At 44.4% G+C, this 12,053-nt stretch overlaps 1 protein-coding gene across 7 annotated transcripts in view; it reads right to left on the reverse strand.

Moving 5' to 3' along the window:
- The window catches only part of JADE3 (jade family PHD finger 3), a 67,964-nt gene extending 58,287 nt beyond the window's left edge, over positions 1–9,677 (reverse strand). For 2 of the 7 annotated variants that reach the window (XM_061377814.1, XM_061377813.1), the window contains exon 1: positions 9,392–9,677. The gene's annotated coding sequence lies outside the window, so the exon portion shown is untranslated. Of the gene's footprint in view, positions 1–5,324; positions 5,408–8,739; positions 8,900–9,187; positions 9,304–9,391 lie in introns of those variants that run through there. The other 5 variants (XM_061377820.1, XM_061377815.1, XM_061377822.1 and 2 more) reach the window with 4 other exon arrangements.
- Between the last annotated feature and the right edge of the window lie 2,376 nt (positions 9,678–12,053).

The raw sequence follows: 12,053 nt of genomic DNA on the forward strand, positions 1-12,053 counted from the left end.
ATTTAAAAGCACCCACTGCCAGAAGAGCTGTCAAAAATAAATATGTGACCTTTAATAAAATTGTCTATAAATACACAGACCTTTATGATTTCTTGTAGTTTAGTAAGATTTCTGCTATATAAAGTTATCATGTTTGCAGAGGCCAAGCTTTTGACATTGCTTAGCAAGGGGCTAAACTAGACATAGAGAGACCGCCACTTGCACTGGTAAGGATGGGTTGCATGAACAGGTTTCCACTAGTTCTGAGGCCCCTCACAGCACACTGGTGTATCTGCACTTCAGGCATGCAAACAGCACAAATGCCCCCTGTGAACTTGCATAACCCCATTACGATCCTCCAAAGGGAGGAAGAATAAAAATACAGACAACTTGCTTTAACAGGTTTGCTCCTCAAAGAGTTGTGCATTGCTTCTGCTCACCTGGAGCACAAAAACTTCTATAATCCTGCTATAATCCTGTCAAACCTGGAAAGCTCAACAGAAAAAGTAAACATAGGAGCTGAGCTTTTCCTCCTTTGGGAATTGCCATCATGCAGTTAAGACCACAATTCTTAATGATTTTATCTCTACAAGCCTGTAAGAGGCTATGAACAGGCAGAGGTAGTACAGCATACCTTAATGTGGCTTTAAGACCTCTAAGTCACAGATCTAAAGATACTTCATTATGGCCAAAGCCTGGTATGGGAGCAAAGCAGGTTCAGCTTCTATAGGCCTTGTGCAAGAGCTGAACTAATGCCTTTTATTCAGAATTAAACGTGTATGACCAGCCTGATGATTGTAACGCAGCTACGTTAGTGCAACACCTTCAAATTGCTAGAAACACTGGTTTCCTCAATAGAATGAGCTTAATATAGACTCCCTAAAATTATTTCACAGAGGAAAGTAAAAGAAAAAAAAAGACACTTTGACAGAAAAAATACTATCAGAGATTACTAGAAAGGATTTGATACCTGCATCCTCGTTACTTTTAAGTGTTTTGGAAGTTACCCCACTAAACCAATGCTTTACCACTGGCTTGTTTTTCCAGCAGTTCCTCTTGATACCTAAAAGTATACTTGCTTTTGAAACATGCTTAGTACAAAACACGTATCAGCAACTGTGTTTACTTTAAATCACACTGATTCAATTTGCTTAACCAAGCACAACTTACATATGTACAGGCATAAAGACGACAGAAGTTTTTGTTAAATACATAAGCAAAACACTCATCACATCAATACAACCATTCACTGAGAAGTGTTATATCATGAATACTTTATATGAATATAAAAAAAAAAACGACTTGATTTTTCAGTGGATGATGCTTTTATACATAGGTAAACCCACACATATGTACCAGCCACAGAAAGTAACACCTCACATAAAAACCCTGACAAGGGAAAAGCATCTCTTTATCAGGCCTAGCAAACCTACACAAATCTTATTTAAAAACAACCACCTAACAAACAAAACAGCAACAACAAGAACCCCAAACCAACCAAACCAAACCCAAAAGTCTGCTAAAGTATTTTCAGGCCAACTGCAAATAATCTGGAAGTCCACAGAACTTGGAGTCTGGTACATGAGACAATTTTAGTTTGACCTAGCTGATTTATAGGGTCCCAAGACAACCAAAAGCCACTCACTAGAAACACTGTTTTCTCCAATAACAAGGAAAAAGCTGGGAAGTCAAGGCAAAAAGAAAAGGGGGCAGCCAACCAGAGACTACAGAGGCATCAAAGACATGGCTGGGAGAGATAAGTAGGAACTATAAATCACATTCAAGTTGTTGTGTGCACTTTGGGCTTTTTTTCTTCTCCTTTTTTAATTTAGTTTAGATGTTTTTTCCAGCTCTTAACACACTCTATACCTCAGAAGTGGACTCTCTGAAATGTGGGAGTCAAGCATGCACAAGTGAACAAGCAGAATAATCTTAATAATCTTTTCAATAATCTTAGAAAGAGAATGAAATAGCACCTGCAAAAGCTAGTCGACTTCAGCAACTAATGCATATCCCTGTCTGCTGTTACATGTAGAGGCTTCCAAAAATCTAGAGCAAGTACACAGAAGATGCCAAACAAAAGATCTAAGAAAGCACTTAAACCAGATTAATCCACGTAATGGGAGTCACAGGGCTCTGACTGATACTGAGCCAATTGTCAGGAGCACAAGCTTTCTAATAACTTACGTACCACCTTCTTAAGTTTTATGGCATTGATAGAGGAAGAAAAACGAAAACACCACATGCCTAGCAAAGAAATATATATATAAAAATATATATATAAATATATATATAAATATATTCAGCATTAAGTAATAGAGGAAAGACAGAATACACTAAGTATTGACACATTAAGTCATTTTTAACCTCCTCCCCTCTCACTGAGCTCAGGCCAGAGACTTTATATTTGATAACAGTTGTACCGCAGCTATTTCACCTCTGTACAGGCACACAGATCAGATTACACAAAGTCAGATCTTCATCAAAATTGCAGGAGCATACATGGATGTAACCTGCTAGTCACTGGTGAAATGATGTCCAATTGCCAGGGCAAGTAAACCCTTTGTATGCTAAACTGTATAAAAATTCATTTTGATAAAAAATATGCATACTACCAACTTCAACAGATTTAAACACGTGAAAAATACCCGAAAAACTTTAAAAGAAAAACTTTAAAATTTTCAGAAAACATCACTGGGAAGCTACAGTATGACAGCTTTAAAAAATAAAAAAACAAACAACCCCAAACAAACAACGCAACAAAACCCAAAACAAAGCTACCTAAACTGATGGATACCAGTTCCAAAGAGCACAAAAAAAAATCCTGCATTGTTTTTGTTCATACAAAAATGTGGAATTATTTCATCCCAGAGGTTTTTTTGCCCTTTTTTTTTTTTCTCCACTCTTGGACATCAAAAGTGAAGAAGCACAAACCAGTGGAAAGGCAGGGCAGAAAATTAATTTCTGTAACACAGACAAACTATTTTGAAAAAAAAAAAAAACAAAAAAAAATTCCATATAAGAATCACTACCATTAAGCAGGAGTGAACTTTACTTCCTATGTATGCCAACAGCAAAATTCCAATATTGCAGCTCATTAACAGGCACCTTGTATTAAGATCAACCTTGTAGCTCCTCCCTCATTCTTAGCACATTCTGTTGCAGAACTGCAAGTTCAAATTTGTCAGACAAAACGCTTCACTTGCTTCTTAAGCTTGCTCATTTTATGCTACACTGGGAATGATTATGTTGCTAACATAAGGAAGACTGCAACTTCATTATCAGGTTTAAGTATCTGCCTTTCATTGCTTAAATGACAGCCAGTTTGATTTTTGCAGAAGAATACAACTGCTCAGGAGTTAAGCAGAAGAGTTGCTAAAACTCCATCCAACAAGGTTAATACTAGCAAAGCCCAGCAACCCTGATGACTGAAACCGGTAACCCTTCCCTTGCCAGAACACCCGTCAGCAGTTATTGAAAAAAAAAAAAAAACAAACCAAACCAAACAATAAACTATTTTCTGTGCTTGAAATGAGCATTTCTTCTCCTTCCTATCAAACAGCATTTAACAAGGTGTATTTTGCACTGCAAAGTAATCACCCATTATCACTATTTCAGTCAGTTACCTGCTGGAAAAAGAACCTATTTGCATGAAGGCAGGAATAGGAGTATGAGTGTTACTCCTCTTCCCTTGCAAGTACTAATAAAAGAGGAAGAGGTATTTCTGCTACCTCTTAATGCTGAGGCACCTCCTCACCAGATAATTGCTGAGCCTACCATTTTCTCGTGTGAATCCCTAACACACTCACATGCTCTGTATTCCAGCTCCACATGGTGTTTCAGGGATTTTTTTGTTGGTTGTTGTTTTTTCTTCTTTCATTAAAATCAAAACCTGGGTGAGATATGGCACTATTTCCAACAGTGAGTTCTCTACAGCCACTTTGATATCAAATCTTGCAAATTAACACTGGAAGAATATTAAAAGAAATACAAACAGTTAAAAGCAGAACAACAAAGAATTAAAAACTGCAAGTAATCCCACTAGGGACACTCTTTCCTTCCCCTGACAGGACACGCATTTTTTCCTTATGTTTTTGTATCCAGCAGTTCAAGATGTTGTGTTTTCTATATAGCAGCGTGAACAAAAACACTGCCATTTTATTCTCCTATAATTGATACACAGGGAAGATTTAAATATTTGTGGATAAAACTAGTAATTTTTTCAATCTTATGCTCTTTAAAGCAAGTGTTAGTTAAAAATTGTCCAGTCTGTTAAACCAATGCTCACTTTTTTAAAGTAGTTTGAACGGAAGCTCACAGTTTGGTTATGATTTTTCAAGTGCCTGTGAACACCAGTGTTATGAACCTAGTACTGAATTGTATTAACCTAACAACCAAACTGCATCTAAGAACTGAAATAATCTTAGCAGAAGACTTCAGTCTAACATTTGTAGCAGAATGTCATTTGCACATTTAAAGAATTGCAGTCATCCAGTATTACATGATAAACAATTTATCACAGTTAAAACCTATTTAGGATGCAGACATGTCCTATCCAGAAGTTTTCCTCCAACTTCTGATCTAGCCAACAAAATGTTCCAAAACAAGAACTACCTGTAAATTTAAAACACAGCTTGGAAAACACTTCGTAACACAGTTGCACAGAATTAACTATGTATAATAAATGCTCCTGGACAGTTGTTTCACTTTGCACAGCCTGGTAGGCAGGGTGCCACCCCTCCCTTTGGCATCCCAGCACCTACCACTGCACAGCACTCTCCCTTGGAAGCTGTTGGACTTGCTGTGTATCAAACCACATGCACAGGTGCAAAACTGCTCTCTAGTACATGAACAAGAGCCACAGCAAAGCCAACCACGCAGTCAGGAGCTTTTTTAGCAGCTATGAGAGACCATCAGAAAACATTCGACAAGGTTTTTGGAGTATTTTTCAGAATAACGGGGGGGGGGGGGGAAAGGGATAAAGAAGGAGCGGATGGGGAGAGCCCTGGACAGCAGATTAGCAAAATAGTACATAATTCCCTCAAGACCGTATGACAAGTATATTCAATTTAGCAACCAGTCAGGCATGTGTATAAACCTGTTTTTTAACATCTCCCTACAGCTCTAATTAAAACACAAGGAGGCATTAACGACACAATATGTTATGTTCAGCATTCAATTCAATAAGCAAGAAAACACAGCTCTGTAATCTAATGCTGTAGCAGGTGTACATTAAAGAAGGAAAACACTCCGAAGTTTTAACAAGCTAAAGCAAGCATCCCAGTATTTAATCCAGGAGAAAGTTATAACGAACAGCAGCAGCAGTCACAAGCTTATACTCCCACCTTCTCCTGCTCCTCTGAACAGGGCAACTTAACAAGTGCCAGCGGGGCCTCCGCAGCCACGCTCACAGCTCAGTGTCTCTTCCATCTCTTTAAATCCCAGTAAAGCTTGTATTACAGCTCTGCAAACGCAGGAGATTTCATTAGGTCCAAGACCACACATCCCAGAGTGCTCTAATCCCAAAATTACTTGTCTCCTACCCACTGAAACAAGATCTTAAATGCTAGAAAAGTTCAGATGCCATCTAGAAAAGGGCAACTGGGAAGTAAATAAATACGAAAAGAGAGAACAGCCTAGGAAACAGGGAGGTGGTTAGTAATTACACAGACATCTCTCCACAGAAGGCAACACCCAGGCTGTCACATCACACTTCTAATACTTCTTTGCCAGATATCATCTTACAGCTGAAGTTGAAGCATCAGTAAAATTAGTATCTATAAACACACTTTTCAGGGGTTCTGAACATCAGATGTGCAGTTGTAGCTAGAAGACAGTTTAAAGAAAAGTCATTTTAAAGTGACAGTGTAATTGATCATTTAACATGGATAAATATAAATCACCTCTCACACTCTTTTTTTATTTTAAATAGCAGCATTAAGCTAAAATCAACTGTGTGCTAAAATGCAAAATTTCATATAGTTATCTCACTTCTCAGAGGTGCCATCAAGCACTACAGATCTCCAGCATCTCCCACTCCCACCTGACCCAGCCTCCGCCAGCACAAAACCTGCCAGGGCCCTGACATAACATTTTATACATCAGCTCTTCAAGATGCAAATAGCATCTGTTGGCTTCCATTACATAAATATCCCCCGATAAGGGCTATTATTAACTTGTTAGTTTCCATTTTAAGTAAAGTATGTAAAAATTGCGCTTATGTCTCAAATTACATGAAGCCTCAAGTGTCATAATCACTTTCAAATCTTCAGAGAAATACCACACGATTCCAGAGGAAGGGTTCCCCTCTCCAGAAATTCAGAAGCCCCTGGGAGCCCTTAGCTGTGGCTCCCACAAAAGTTGTGGGAGTGGTGAGAAATTAAGCTGGCATGATCAAACCGCAAGTTTTGGCTAAGTCCATTTCTGGCTATAATGCAAGAAGGAATGACACCACTGACCTAGACAGAACAGCAAGGGTTTGGTTATAAAATATATCAAGAGAATGATCCCCACACTTAATAAAATACTAACTTTCAAATTCTTTGTTACTAAATTGCTCTGTATATTCTGAAGTGTACAAAACATTCCACGACCCAACCTATTCAGGTAAGACCACTCAAAACCTTAAACCAATTTTAAAGGAGACTTCTAGGGACTAAAGGAGAAAGACACACCACAGAAAGAGAGGTTTAGATAACGTTTTAATCCATGAATCACAAAAGCTGCACTACAAACATGGGTCTACGCTCCTAGTCCGGATAAGTTGTGCTGAGCTAAACAAAAATATACAGACACCAAACCATGCTCCTTACCCTGCGGGGCATAATGGGCAGAAAACCATTTCAAAGATTGAAACAAGCTACGTAAATAACCCCAAGGGAGCAACGTAGGGGTATCAATTTCAAACTCAAGCTCGAGGCAGCTTGTACTGGGTTTAACTTCACTTCTCACCAGCAGGTCTAACAAATCCAGCCATTTCTGCCATGGCCTTGGGCACCTGCCATCATATCATGCCAGGCAAGAGTTCAGGCCACCAGTCAAGACACCCCACAGGTGAGCCACAGCAAACTCTCTGGGATATATGCTCTACAGCACTCAGCACGTGGTAGCTACTAGCAACCCCTTGCATGCGTGCCTGCTGAGGTGTACACATAGAGCTGGACAAGTAAATGAGCAGCCTTTGGAAATTGTCCTAAGTAAGCCACCCAGCTCTACAAAAACTACATGTAATTTAAAAACTAAATGTCTACAACAACCTCAGGTATCCCAATAAATTCCACATGGAAACTTCCTGATTTTCTGCCAGAGGGAGGAGGCCCACAGAGCCGTGAAGAAGGAAAAAGCTGGGTTCATTCTAACACGCTGAGATCCTCTAGCTGAGCCTTTTACATTCACAGCGGATTTTCAGGATTTTAACGAGATCCCAAATTAACACACATCCTTGCCACTAAATGCCACTGCGGATGCTCCTGCATCAGCTCTCTAGTTAATCTTTGCAGGTACCTGCTACACAATGCAAATAAACAAAAAAAAAACCCAAACCCACAGTTGCACTGACTGGTCGAACTCAGGGGAAATTTTACTGCTGGCGAAGAGAGGCCTGTTCTGCAAAATGAACCTAGAAAGAGGAAACAGTAAATGAAGGACAGGCAATAGAAACAGGTCTCGTTATTTTAATGACTTCTACTGCATCTCAAGCCCAACTTTTGGAGAAGAGAGCTTTTTTTTCTGTTCTTCTTTGGCACTAAGAACAGGATATATCATGTCCAGTCTGGAAAGAGGTTAGAAGTTTAGCTAAAAAAAAACCCAAACAGTCAAACTGAAAACCAACAACAAAACCCAATGTAACTTTGGAATCTAAGACCATTAAGTTGCTTTTAATTTGAAAACACACTTTCGTAACTAAAATTGCATTTTTCCCCTTTAGTATGTGCAGGTGAAAGCTTCTGACGTCCTGCTAAGGAACTCTGTGGCAGGCTTGAAAGTTACACTAGCATGCCTTCATCCAGGTGGGTCCTTTTCTCTCTAAACCCACCCAGCTCTCACACTTCCAGGTTAACTCTAACCGTGGCCAAGATACTGCCTTGCTTTGCAGAGATAAGCAGGTGTGCTCGAGATGCTCTACAGAACAGCCCACAACAAGCACTAACATGACGTAAAGTGTTGGCTGCAGATGAAACGTTCCTCGTGCACCAAGACAAAATACAACCTTCTTAATCTTTCAGTTTGACTGCAAAGGCTCTTTCACAGTAACAGAGAAGCGCAATAGATTCCAGGTTGTTCCTAGTGTATTTTAATCACAACTGGATGCTGTCTTCAGCATCCCTGTCTCCTTTAAAGCACTGCACTAATTTATTGATATTTTAAAGTATGCAGCTGCTCATTATAACAATCTGTGAATAATAGCTGAACTCTTCAAATAACTATAAATGGTCTTTATAAAGTGTAGTTAAATAAAACAGGAAAAAGCAGCATTTATTTGTTCTGTCAAGATGTATTTTGAGGTGCCTGTTCCCCATTCTTCCCACCAATCACTACAGAATTACTTGCAAGTGCCACTTTCGCTACATCCCCTGCTGCTAACCGTACTGGGTGCTGTGCGTTCTTTGCAGAAAGACGGGCAACATCCCAGCAAACACCGTGCGAGGGAGGAAGAGGTTGTATTTGGAAAGCCGAAGCCGGGTCCTTCCCGTTCTTATCCCTACAAGTGCACGGTGCTCCTGGGCACTACCCGCGCCTGCTGCTCATCACAAAACTTACCTTAGCAGCGGCGGGCCGGGCAGCGCTACCTCTTCATTGTCAAACTCAGTTCTAGCAAGTTCCTCGACATACCGGCGGAGCGCTGCTCGGCAGCGGACAACCGCTCGGCTGTGTCGGCCCGCCCGCCCGCCACGCCCAGCCCCTCTCCGCAGGGCCACGCCGGCTCGGGGACCGCCGGGTCGCCGCCTCTCCGGGCTGCGGCGAACAAAAGGGCGCTTCGCCGGGGGGGCCCAGCCGCTGCCGCACGTTGCGGGCACGGCCCCCCGAGCGCGGGGCCGGAGCGGCGGCCCGGCGGAACAGCCGCAACTTTTCCCTCCGGACGCGGCCGGGGCCGCAGCGCCCACGCCGGACAGATGGACAGGCGGGCGGCCCGACACGGTACCTCAGGGTCGCTGCCCGCCCGGCACGGCACGGCACGGCGCCCACCACCACTCCCGGCCCCACGTACCCGCAGGACTCGCCGCCTCCCCCTGGTCGCCGCTGCTTCCTCCTCCCCCTTCTCCTGCCCGGCCTTGGCGCCAAACGCCGCCACCACCTCCCGCCCGCCGCAGGCCCGGCGCCTCCCCCGCGTACAGGCCCGGCGTGGCGGCCCCGGCGGCCCGGCGCCCGCCCCCCGCCCCGCCTTCATGCGGGCAGCCCGGGCCGCGCTCACCTCCCGCCGCCGGCGCGGCACGGCCCGGCGCGCCGCCGCCGCCTCCTCCTGCTCCTCCTCTGCTCGCCGGCGTGGGCGGCCGCGGCCGTCAGGGCTGGCGCTCCCGCCGCGACGACGACGGCGGCTGCCGCTGCCGCTCCTGCTGGTGATGGTGGTGCCGCCGTCCCGCGCCGGCGCGCATCGCCTCCGCCCGCCCGAGCCCGTGGCCGGCGGCTGCTCCCGCCCTGCGTGTCGGCTGGCCGGCCGGCTGGCTCACTCGCTCGCCCACAGTCAGACCCGACTCCTCCGGCGGCAGCTTCACAAGAGCCCTATTGTATTATTGACACTGCTGGGCTGCAGGCCCCGCCTCTTCCCCTTCCCTTCCCTCCCTTGCCGGGCCTTCCTGCCAGCTGCGCCGGCTGAGCCGTCCCCCGCCCCGGCGAGCTGGCGGGAAGGGGCCTGAGGGGAAGGTCAGCGGGGGAGCCCTCAGTAGCAGCACCTCGGGCGGGCGGGCGGCAGGGCTGAGGGGATTAAGCCGTGCCCGGGCGCGGTGAGAGCGGCAGTTGGCTTCCGCCGCACTCAGGCGGTGCTTCTCCCTTTGGGATGTCCGGCGCAGGTGATCAGCAAGTGGCAGTGCCTGGCCCGCGGCCTCAGAGCTATCGGCTGCCGAGACCCAGCTTTGGGCAGGGCGACTGGTGGCGGGGCTGAGGTGGCCAGGCACGTCGGCACATCGCACCTGCCTTCCAACAGCTTCTGAGGGCATCACGCACCCATCCCCGCCCGGTCCTGCACCAAATTGAGAACAGTTTATATGAATGGCACAACTTGTAAAATGGTGATCGTAAAGTATGCCTCGGGGCAGCTTTTAGACAGTTATCGGTGCTGATTTTTTGGCCCATGACAGAGTTCCACATCGAAACAATATTTGATAGAGAGCACAGTAGGCGGCACAGTTAGAATAAAGGAAGCAACAGCAAAAATTTGGCAAACCTCCTCCATTATTAGGCCTCACACCCACACATAGTTCCCAAACTGCTGTTACCAAGTATCACTTGCATCAAGCGCGCTGCAAAACCCTTTTGCCTTCCTTACCAGAAGGACTGCCTCAAAAAGATGTATCTGCAGAACACCCTTCAGCTGCTGCAGCCCTGTGGTCTGTGCATAGTAACTGAGGCATGGAAAGACTATAGAAACTCAGCAGAGAAGGAAATAAAACCTGGGGTCTGAAGTATGGGATACAGCCCTCCTGCCTAGGCCAGGCACAGAGAAGAAACAACAAAAATATAGTAACAAGGAGTACAAAGAAAAATTATTATTGTAGAGGACTTAAAAGAAATCTGGAGAGGGACATTTTACAAAGGCATGTAGTGACAAGACAAGGGGGACTGGCTTTAAACTGACAGAAGGGAGATTAACATTAGATATTAGGTGAGGGTGGTGAGACACTGGAGCAGGTTGCCCAGAGAAGCTGTGGCTGCCCCATCCCTGGCATTGTTCAAGGCCAGGTTGGAGGGAGCTTTGAGCAAGCTGGTCTAGTGGAAGGTGTTCCTGCCCATGGCAGGGGGTTGGAACTGGATGAGCTTTAAAGTCCTTTCCAACCCAATCCATTCTATGATTCTATGAATGAAGAGACAAGCAGCAAGTGCGGAAAGGATGGTTTGGCATGCCTGAGCTGCACTTCTATGGTGTTCCTAGATGCCAGCCAAAGAATGAGGTGGAATGGATCACGAGAAAGGCAAAATGTTCAAGCTAAATGTTCCGCCTAGCTCAACATCCTCCTACCTGCTGTAGAAAAGTCACAGCCCCCTTGCATCCACTTCCTCCTGGTCCAAGTGGGCATCCACAATAAGAATCTTCCTCTTGTACTCTGCAAACCTCCAATATCTCTTACTAAGATTCCCAAGCAGGACATGTGGCACATCTGTTCAGTACCCCGAACACATTGCTTCTCTAAATACCTGTCCAAGCCAGCTTTCACTGAATCCATGTAGGCTTCTGATTGTAAATCACAGCTGGCTAATCCAGAGACTTCCATAAAAGTCCTTTTTTTTTGCTGCTGCTGCAGAAAAACACCCAACCCTGAACAACCCAATAATCTTTTTTCTCTTGACTATCTGGTTAATATTTCTGTAATATGTAGTGTAGCTTTCTACAAATACAGTTAGACTGCAACCAAACAGCAATGCTGACATGTATGACTTCCTTCACGCACCAGTGATCACCCTTCTGTTCATTAACATATACTTGCCAGGAAACCACTCTGAGCAGCTTCTGAAAACCACAGTCTCAAGTGAAACACCAAGAACACTCCCCCAGTCATCACCATTTGTGGAATCCTGTCTATCAAACCGGATGGTTCAGGCAGCAGGGTAGGCAATACAGCCATGAGACAAGAGATATTAAGTTCAAAATTAAGAGAATTCAGAGTGATAAAACCAGGTCTATGTGCAATAGAAAAAGATCTGTTTCCTAATCATAAAAGGAATTTGAAGCCTGATTGATTTAAACAGAAACTATTTTCAAGTACCAATGTCTTCACTTGTGTTTGCTATTCTTGTATGTCCATGAATCTGCTTAGTGGAGATTTATAGCATTTAAAGTATCTGTCATTCTGAAGGACAATGACGAATGTACGTTCCCATCAGTGAAGGAAACATTCCAATGAGAAGTTTCCTGCCAGATT

Source organism: Neopsephotus bourkii, unplaced genomic scaffold (genome assembly GCF_033783945.1).
Source record: "Neopsephotus bourkii isolate Nb327-2 ecotype Australia unplaced genomic scaffold, CSIRO-AGI_Nbou_v1 NB_1760, whole genome shotgun sequence".
Taxonomy (NCBI): Eukaryota; Metazoa; Chordata; class Aves; order Psittaciformes; family Psittacidae; genus Neopsephotus; species Neopsephotus bourkii.